The sequence below is a fragment of the Idiotropiscis lumnitzeri genome, unplaced genomic scaffold, assembly GCF_059441095.1.
Source record: "Idiotropiscis lumnitzeri isolate Australia: NSW breed Sydney's pygmy pipehorse unplaced genomic scaffold, RoL_Ilum_1.0 HiC_scaffold_86, whole genome shotgun sequence".
Taxonomy (NCBI): domain Eukaryota; kingdom Metazoa; phylum Chordata; class Actinopteri; order Syngnathiformes; family Syngnathidae; genus Idiotropiscis; species Idiotropiscis lumnitzeri.
In genome coordinates this window covers 576084-583344 of record NW_028283624.1, presented here as the reverse complement: position 1 = coordinate 583344, position 7261 = coordinate 576084, and positions in this window count along the sequence as shown.

Here is a 7261-nt window from a genome sequence, read left to right as displayed (position 1 = left end):
TGATAAAGACGGGTCACAAGACACCATCATGTGACACTCTGAAGAAGGCGAAAGACTTTCGTATTGTGACATGCTCAAGGCCGAAACACTCATCCGAGCAAATATAAGGTAGATTTTGTTAACATGCCCGGAGAAAAACATCAACGAAAATAATTTGTATTTGTTTTAACCAGTTGGTGGCGCTACCACTGCGATCAAAAATAAGTTGGCAGCCGTCTTCAGGGCCTGAATATCCTCAAATGTGAAAAATTTCGAGAAGATGGATCATCTGAATCATTTTGCAGGAACTTTTGTTGCCACGGAGAATAATCAGACTCTGCGGCACCGTAATAGCCACGCCCTTCGAAGGAAAGTCACAAAAATAGGGATAGAGTAAGATCAATGTCTTGAGTCTTTTCTAGACAATTTTCAATCAGATTCGTTAAAAGGGCACCGTGCAGTACGTCAAAATGTAAAAAATGATATTGATTGGCGCAAGGTGTATAACTGAATATAAACATATAGATGTCTTCAGGTACAGACTCTTTATGTACATGTGAAGTTTTGGATTTGTAGCAGCATGTGCAGGAGAGTTATTAAGCATTTTGTCCATTGCGGCGAAGGAAATCTTAAGTGAAAACTTTGATGCCCCGCCCCCGTCATATAGTATTTCGGAAACAAAAAATTTTAGCCCCAGTGTTTGTCCCAGGTCTTCAGATGCTACAGACAGAATTTTAAGGCAATCAGATGAAGCCTTTAGGATCAGGGTGCAAAAGAATGACCCCTGTAAACATGCAAAAAAGGGCAAAAGTCGGACTTTCAAAAATTCATAACTCACTTCCTGTTCATATTAGACGTTAAAATATCAAATTTTTCGCCATGCCCGATGAGACTGCCAAGTTTGGTGAGTTTTTGTGCATGTTTCGGGGGTCAAAAATGCGATCGAACAATCGGAAAAATAATAATAATAATAATTTCTACAAAAACAATAGGGACTTCGCAGCGGTCGCTGCTCAGGCCCTAATAATAATAATAATAATAATAATAATAAAAGTAATAATATTTTCTACAAAAACAATAGGGACCTCGCCGCGGTCGCTGCTCGGGCCCCAATAATAATTTCTACACAAAGTCCATTGTGGTGACCCGCCCCCTTTTAAGTAAATTCAAAATGGCCGACTTCCTGTAAAACCTAGCTCATTGCTCCAAGAGACTTTTTTGTAGGTCTTGGTCTTATACATACAGTGAACCCTCGCTACTTCGCGGTTCACCTTTCGCGGGTTCAGTGCTTCGCGGGTCTAAAAAATATTCGGGGGCATTGTAGTTTCGCCGAGCGGCACGACGGGGCGCTGGAGCGGTTAGACGGCCGGCGTGCGCCGAAGAAGAGCGTGGGCGAAGAGGAGAGTGGACGAAGAAGAGCACGTTCCCCCGGACACGATCGGTGGCGACGTTTCGCGCGGTTCGGACCGTACCAGAGCTCCGGCCAGCGTGCGTGGCAGTTAAGCCGTAGAGGAGCACCTTCCCCGGGCACGGGCGGTGCCAAGCGGCCCCTAAGTTTAACCGAATGGAAGCTCCGGAGGAGGAGGGCATGCTCGCGTCACAGTAAGCCGAAGAGGAGCACCTTCCCCGGGCACGGGCGGTTCCAAGCGGCCCCTAAGTTTAACCGAATGGAAGCTCCGGAGGAGGAGGGCATGCTCGCGTCACAGTAAGCCGAAGAGGAGCACCTTCCCCGGGCACGGGCGGTGCCAAGCGGCCCCTAAGTTTAACCGAATGGAAGCTCCGGGGGAGGAGGACGGGCGTGTGTCACAGTTAAGCCAAATTGGAGCACCTCTTCTGCCCGGGCACGAGCGGAGCGCGAGGCTGTCAGTTATGAATGAATAAATGAATAAATAAATAAAGAATGCCACCTTTCATTTCACAGGGCACACCGGACGGCGTACCAGCAGGTAAAAGTCGGAGTAATTAAATAAATACAAAAAGAATGGCTGGGGAATAAAAAAATAATACGTTTTAATAATAATTTGGTTTTTTTGTTATAACATGAATTTCACTCTCTCTCTCCCCGTATATATATATATATATATATATATATATATATATTTCTATATTTATTATATATATTGTATATTTTTTTTAAGCATTTTTGAAGGTGCGCCGCTACTTCGCGGATTTTCAGTTTTCGCGGGTGGTCTCGGTCCCCATTAACCGCGATAACCGAGGGTTCACTGTACTCCATAAAATTTACAAAAAGCGAGGTGAAACACTCAACCAGAGCTGCTTTTTTTTAACATTTCTCGAGGGCCATGGCGAGCCATTTCAAAAAAGCTGCACAACTAACGTATAAAATATTGATAAATTTGCTCGGCCTGATGTGTGTGTAAAGTTTTACGAGTTGTCGTTCATATTTAGAACCTCATAATCAGCTTTGTTTTATTGCCGAACAGTGCAATGCCACTCCCACAACTTTTCACGAAAAATCACGAATTTCGTATTGTGACATCCTCATGGCCGAAACAGTCATCCGAGCATATATGAGGGCGACCTTGTTGAGTTGCACGGAGAAAAACATCCAAGAAAATAACTTGTATTAGCTTTTACCAGTTGGTGGCGCTACTACTACGATGAAAAATAAGTTGGTAGATGTCTTCAGGGCTTAAGTATCCTCAAATGTGTGCAACTTCGAGAAGATAGGATGACCTGAGTCATGTTGCTGGAGCTTTTGTTGCCACAGAGTACAATCGGACTTTTCAGCACCGTAATAGCCACGCCTTTTGCCAAAACGTCACAAAATTCGGCAGAGAGTAAGATCATTGTCTTGAGTCTTTTCTGACTAATTTTCAGTCGGATTCGTCGAAAGGGCACCGTGCAGTACGTGAAAATTAAAATAAAAACAAATTTTTGATTCCACTTGGCGGCACTGTGTGTATAACAAAATAATAACATTAAGATGTCTTCAGGTCGGGACGTTTTATTTAAAGGTGAAGGTTTGGATTTTTAGGAGCATGTGCAGGGGAGTTATTAAGCATTCATTTATTTGTATTAGGTTCATTTTGTCTTCTTATTATTGATATTTGACTGATTCATTAAAAGCAGACAATTATGTTTTAGGTTAATTTTTTACCTGACATGTTTCGGCGAGTCTTTCGCCTTCTTCAGAGTGTCGCATGATGGTGTCTTGAGACCCGTCTTTATCAGCTGATGTTCCATGAGGGTGTGACTTACCTGTCAAAAAAATGAAAAATCAGAGCAGTAAAAGAACAAGCACAACATGAACATTACAAATCAGCAATCACTGACCACTGCAAAAGGGAAAACCACATCATGGACCGGGAGAAGGGCAGGGTCATCCGCACCGAAGAGAACAAACAACAGCGCTGGATCAGAGAGGCCATTGAGATCTGCAAGCGAGGCATAAAAACCATGAACAGAGACAAGGGAGCCTTCATCCTCTCTACCACCTGGAGCAGCATTTTGGCGGAGTGAACGGACAGCGGGGGGCGTGACTTGCCTTCATTCTTGTGACAGGCAAGTCACGCCCTCATGGAACATCAGCTGATAAAGACGGGCCACAAGACACCATCATGTGACACTCTGAAGAAGGCGAAAGACTTTCGTATTGTGACATCCTCAAGGCCTAAACACTCATCCGAGCAAATGTAAGGTAGATTTTGTTAACCTGCCCGGAGAAAAAAATCAATGAAAATGATTTGTATTTGTTTTAACCAGTTGGTGGCGCTACCACTGCGATCAAAAATAAGTTGGCAGCCGTCTTCAGGGCCTGAATATCCTCAAATGTGAAAAATTTCGAGAAGATGGATCATCTGAATCATTTTGCAGGAACTTTTGTTGCCACGGAGAATAATCAGACTCTGCGGCACCGTAATAGCCACGCCCTTCGAAGGAAAGTCACAAAAATAGGGATAGAGTAAGATCAATGTCTTGAGTCTTTTCTAGCCAATTTTCAATCAGATTCGTTAAAAGGGCACCGTGCAGTACGTCAAAATGTAAAAAATGATATTGATTGGCGCAAGGTGTATAACTGAATATAAACATATAGATGTCTTCAGGTACAGACTCTTTATGTACATGTGAAGTTTTGGATTTTTAGCAGCATGTGCAGGAGAGTTATTAAGCATTTTGTCCATTGCGGCGAAGGAAATCTTAAGTGAAAACTTTGATGCCCCGCCCCCGTCATATAGTATTTCGGAAACAAAAAATTTTAGCCCCAGTGTTTGTGCCAGGTCTTCAGATGCTACAGACAGAATTTTAAGGCAATCAGATGAAGCCTTTAGGATCAGGGTGCAAAAGAATGACCCCTGTAAACATGCAAAAAAGGGCAAAAGTCGGACTTTCAAAAATTCATAACTCACTTCCTGTTCATATTAGACGTTAAAATATCAAATTTTTCGCCATGCCCGATGAGACTGCCAAGTTTGGTGAGTTTTTGTGCATGTTTCAGGGGTCAAAAATGCGATCGAACAATCGGAAAAATAATAATAATAATAATTTCGACAAAAACAATAGGGACTTCACAGCGGTCGCTGCTCAGGCCCTAATAATAATAATAATAATAATAATAAAAGTAATAATATTTTCTACAAAAACAATAGGGACCTCGCCGCGGTCGCTGCTCGGGCCCCAATAATAATTTCTACACAAAGTCCATTGTGGTGACCCGCCCCCTTTTAAGTAAATTCAAAATGGCCGACTTCCTGTAAAACCTAGCTCATTGCTCCAAGAGACTTTTTTGTAGGTCTTGGTCTTATACATACAGTGAACCCTCGCTACTTCGCGGTTCACCTTTCGCGGGTTCAGTGCTTCGCGGGTCTAAAAAATATTCGGGGGCATTGTAGTTTCGCCGAGCGGCACGACGGGGCGCTGGAGCGGTTAGACGGCCGGCGTGCGCCGAAGAAGAGCGTGGGCGAAGAGGAGAGTGGACGAAGAAGAGCACATTCCCCCGGACACGATCGGTGGCGACGTTTCGCGCGGTTCGGACCGTACCAGAGCTCCGGCCAGCGTGCGTGGCAGTTAAGCCGTAGAGGAGCACCTTCCCCGGGCACGGGCGGTGCCAAGCGGCCCCTAAGTTTAACCGAATGGAAGCTCCGGAGGAGGAGGGCATGCTCGCGTCACAGTAAGCCGAAGAGGAGCACCTTCCCCGGGCACGGGCGGTTCCAAGCGGCCCCTAAGTTTAACCGAATGGAAGCTCCGGAGGAGGAGGGCATGCTCGCGTCACAGTAAGCCGAAGAGGAGCACCTTCCCCGGGCACGGGCGGTGCCAAGCGGCCCCTAAGTTTAACCGAATGGAAGCTCCGGGGGAGGAGGACGGGCGTGTGTCACAGTTAAGCCAAATTGGAGCACCTCTTCTGCCCGGGCACGAGCGGAGCGCGAGGCTGTCAGTTATGAATGAATAAATGAATAAATAAATAAAGAATGCCACCTTTCATTTCACAGGGCACACCGGACGGCGTACCAGCAGGTAAAAGTCGGAGTAATTAAATAAATACAAAAAGAATGGCTGGGGAATAAAAAAATAATACGTTTTAATAATAATTTGTTTTTTTTGTTATAACATGAATTTCACTCTCTCTCTCCCCGTATATATATATATATATATATATATATATATATATATATATATATATATATATATATATATATATATATATATATATATATATTATTATATATATTGTATATTTTTTTTAAGCATTTTTGAAGGTGCGCCGCTACTTCGCGGATTTTCAGTTTTCGCGGATGGTCTCGGTCCCCATTAACCGCGATAACCGAGGGTTCACTGTACTCCATAAAATTTACAAAAAGCGAGGTGAAACACTCAACCAGAGCTGCTTTTTTTTAACATTTCTCGAGGGCCATGGCGAGCCATTTCAAAAAAGCTGCACAACTAACGTATAAAATATTGATAAATTTGCTCGGCCTGATGTGTGTGTAAAGTTTTACGAGTTGTCGTTCATATTTAGAACCTCATAATCAGCTTTGTTTTATTGCCGAACAGTGCAATGCCACTCCCACAACTTTTCACGAAAAATCACGAATTTCGTATTGTGACATCCTCATGGCCGAAACAGTCATCCGAGCATATATGAGGGCGACCTTGTTGAGTTGCACGGAGAAAAACATCCAAGAAAATAACTTGTATTAGCTTTTACCAGTTGGTGGCGCTACTACTACGATGTAAAATAAGTTGGTAGATGTCTTCAGGGCTGAAGTATCCTCAAATGTGTACAACTTCGAGAAGATAGGATCATCTGAGTCATGTTGCCGGAGCTTTTGTTGCCACAGAGTACAATCGGACTTTTCAGCACCTTAATAGCCACGCCTTTTGCCAAAACGTCACAAAATTCGGCAGAGAGTAAGATCATTGTCTTGAGTCTTTTCTGACTAATTTTCAGTCGGATTCGTCAAAAGGGCACCGTGCAGTACGTGAAAATTAAAATAAAAACAAATTTTTGATTCCACTTGGCGGCACTGTGTGTATAACAAAATAATAACATTACGATGTCTTCAGGTCGGGACGTTTTATTTACAGGTGAAGGTTTGGATTTTTAGGAGCATGTGCAGGGGAGTTATTAAGCATTCATTTATTTGTATTAGGTTCATTTTGTCTTCTTATTATTGATATTTGACTGATTCATTAAAAGCAGACAATTATGTTTTAGGTTAATTTTTTACCTGACATGTTTCGGCGAGTCTTTCGCCTTCTTCAGAGTGTCGCATGATGGTGTCTTGAGCTGATGTTCCATGAGGGTGTGACTTACCTGTCAAAAAAATGAAAAAAATCAGAGCAGTAAAAGAACAAGCACAACATGAACATTACAAATCAGCAATCACTGACCACTGCAAAAGGGAAAACCACATCATGGACCGGGAGAAGGGCAGGGTCATCCGCACAGAAGAGAACAAACAACAGCGCTGGATCAGAGAGGCCATTGAGATCTGCAAGCGAGGCATAAAAACCATGAACAGAGACAAGGGAGCCTTCATCCTCTCTACCACCTGGACCAGCATCTTGGCGGAGTGAACGGACAGCGGGGGGCGTGACTTGCCTTCATTCTTGTGACAGGTAAGTCACGCCCTCATGGAACATCAGCTGATAAAGACGGGACACAAGACAGCATCATGTGACACTCTGAAGAAGGCGAAAGACTTTCGTATTGTGACATGCTCAAGGCCTAAACACTCATCCGAGCAAATATAAGGTAGATTTTGTTCACCTGCCCGGAGAAAAACATCAACGAAAATAATTTGTATTTGTTTTAACCAGT